This window comes from Hordeum vulgare, chromosome 2H, assembly GCF_904849725.1.
Source record: "Hordeum vulgare subsp. vulgare chromosome 2H, MorexV3_pseudomolecules_assembly, whole genome shotgun sequence".
Lineage (NCBI taxonomy): Eukaryota > Viridiplantae > Streptophyta > Magnoliopsida > Poales > Poaceae > Hordeum > Hordeum vulgare.
Genome location: NC_058519.1, coordinates 137,709,186 through 137,712,416, shown reverse-complemented (window position 1 = coordinate 137,712,416; position 3,231 = coordinate 137,709,186). Strand labels below are relative to the sequence as shown.

At 47.3% G+C, this 3,231-nt stretch overlaps 1 pseudogene; it reads left to right on the top strand.

Moving 5' to 3' along the window:
• The first annotated feature begins 513 nt into the window (after window positions 1–513).
• Window positions 514–3,014, top strand: LOC123429796 (annotated as a pseudogene).
• Window positions 3,015–3,231: the final 217 nt, after the last annotated feature.

The following is a 3,231-nucleotide window of genomic DNA, read 5'->3' as shown; positions in this document are numbered from 1 at the left end:
ATCAACGTATTTGGATCCGGCGAAACGGAACGCTTTTCTCTCCGCATGAAGCCTGTCGGCCTCCTCTTTCCCTTGCTGCGTCCCCGGCCTCGCCGTGCTCCGGCCCGGCCATCCCCGTCGTCGCGCCGCCTCTGCCCGCTAGCCTCCCGCGCCGCCCCCCGGTCATCCCCATCCCCGTCGCCGCATCGCCATGCTCGTCACGCCGGGCACTTTATTGTTATATATATTAGGGGAGATAGGTATAGATGACCTTTGATGCCAATTGGTCAACCCAAAGAAGGAAGCCTCCCTTCAATAAGATTTGTCTCGCAGCTTCTCCGTGCCTCTCGAGAGAACGTGGCTCAAAGCTCAAAACTTCATAGAAAAATCTATTTACATTACATTATGAAATGACTCGGACCATGGCCTAGAAAGCGGATCAAGGCCTAAGAAGGAAGGCGTTTCCATTTCACAACAAGATAAGGTAGCCAGCTAGCTCCGTCGGCTGGCCAGAGGTTCGAAAACCATTGGGCAATGGGAGGGCATGGCAACCTGAACCTCCTCCCTCGCTCCACGACCAGACCCCTCACAGGCGGCACCGGCACGGGCACGGTCGGTTCGTCGCCATGCCGCTACTCCATCCACTACCGCAACGCCAGTAAGGTCGCCGCCGGGAGGAGGAGCGCAGCGGCGAGTGTCTCCTGCTCCGCCGCCTCCTCCGAGGCGTCGCCGTAGCAGAGCACAATCGAGGTACTGCTACCACATGGCATGGGGAACGCTTGGAGTGTCATCTCTGACACCCTGCTGGCGACGTACCTTGGGAATTGATTCAGGTGGTCATCGTCGGCGCGACCAAGGAGATGGGGAGGGCGGCGATCGCGGCGGTGAGCAAGGCGCGGGGGATGGAGCTCGCGGGCGCCATCGACACCCAGTGCATTGGGATGGATGCAGGAGAGGTGCGTGCTTGTAGCTTGCGTGCTCACCACTCGTTCACGTGTGCTCCGCCTTTGTTCTTGGTCTGTTGCAGTTCCTAAGTGTTGTGTGTTGTTTTTTCAGTTAACCGGCATGGACGAAGCCCTGGAGATCCCGGTGCTCAATGACCTCACCATGGTTTTCGGCTCCATAGCACAGGTATCGATTATCGATCAGCATCCTCATCTGTGGAATGATGATTTATCTATCATGTGCTTCTTGCCGGGTGCGTCTTGTTCGGCATTTCGCTGACTGCAGATCCTCCTCTTTTCAGACAAGAGCAACTAGTGTGGTTGTTGATTTCAGTGAAGCTTCATCTGTCTATGACAATGTCAAGCAGGTACATTATCCAATGAATTTATGTAAAAGCTCCACAGGCATGCAACCAGAATTGCAGATGCGGCAGATTCAAGCAAGAGTAGCAAATCAACAGTAATCCATCAAGAAAGCATTTCAGAAAACACGACGATGATCGCAATGCGTATAATGCCCTTGAGAACTACTACCTCTATAAATAAATATAAGAGCGTTTAGATCACTACTTTAGTGTTCTAAACGCTTTTATATTTTTTTGCGGAGGGAGTACATCCATAAGTTGTTCAGTAACTTGGTAGTACTCCCCGGAAAGATGCATGATAAGATATTTATTCATAGAATCTAAATTATATCGCAAAACGTAGTGGATTGGCTGTTTTTCAGGTTAACGATTTTAGATGCAATGCCCACTCTGTGTAGTGCCTCCATCAAAACTTGCAATGAGATCGTAATACACTACCCGGTTTACACGCAGGCACCAGCATTTGGCTTAAGCAGTGTTGTATACGTTCCTAAAATCGAGATGGATACAATAACTGAACTGTCACCATTCTGCGACAAGGCAAGCATGGTAAGGCTACTGCTGTTCGATTGTTTCTAAAATCCACCATGATCAAATTATTTATACACGCAAGCTTACCCTGAATCCATGATCAGGGTTGCTTGGTCGCACCAACGTTGTCGATCGGCTCGGTACTCCTTCAACAAGCTGCAATCCAGGCCTCATTCCACTACAACAATGTCGAGATAGTTGAATCTAGACCTAACCCATCGGTACGAGGCATTCCTGACAAAGTTAAACCCTATGCATTCACCACTATATGGATGCCTTCCGATCACTTGCATCACAAAACATTAGGTGCAACTAATATTTTACCACCTTGCAATCACAAGCAAGGAGGGAAAAGCCCAAAGAAAAACGTTTATAGTACCCATCAAGAAGATAAATACTTTTGTGTAGATGTGCTATTAGCAACGTGCAGATTGCTAGACTGATGTTTGGGATTGACAGGACTTGCCATTACCAGATGCAATACAGATTGCGAATAACATATCTGATCTTGGTCAGATATACAACCGACAAGATATGGATTCCGATAACCCAGTAAGTGTGATGCAAACATTCAAAATTCTCCCTTTTAGTATGGATTTTTTGGAGCAACATTTACAGGAGCATTGTTATGTTCACTCTACCTAGATGATATGTTTCACAAATTGACTAGCTGGTGTTGAAAAGGCAAGAGGCCGGGTACTTGGAGAAGATGGAGTGCGTGTGCACAACATGGTTCTTCCAGGGCTTGCCTCAAGCACATCAGTCGTTTTGTCGGGCCCCGGAGAGGTACTTAAGCTGTAAATAATATGCTTGATTGAACTTTGGATGAACTGACCACAATACCATTATTTTCAGGTTTACACATTGAAGCATGATGTTACAGATGTCCAGAGCTTAATGCCAGGACTAATTCTAGCAATACGGAAGGTGATACGGTTGAAGGTAACAGGCACTGCCCCTTTCTTCAGTATTCCTGCGACAACATCTCTAGTGTACTGAAAAAAATAATCGCATCTTTTGCAGAACTTGATTTATGGCCTGGAGAAGTTCTTGTAGGAAACGGTCAGCTCACATATCATGACAACTCTTTTTTTCGAGGAAGAGATCAATGGGATTAAATCAATTCCAAGGCTCATAATCAGAAACACAGCCACTCGCAAGGCAGATCCAAGAACCCTAAGAAAACGGCACACAGTTTTGGAAAGAAGTTTGGCTCCGCACATAAGATGACACTCCTGATAGTGCTCCAGACAATAAGCAAGCTGATGACATGGTCTCAGGGGTTGTACCTGATTGCTTGCTGTAATTTGAGAGGTTTTTCAGAACCAAACTCTTGGAGAAAAATTATACAGGTCACGCTATGGGCTCAGGTCCTTTCTAGTGTACCAACTTTTTTTTAACTCCATAGTGTA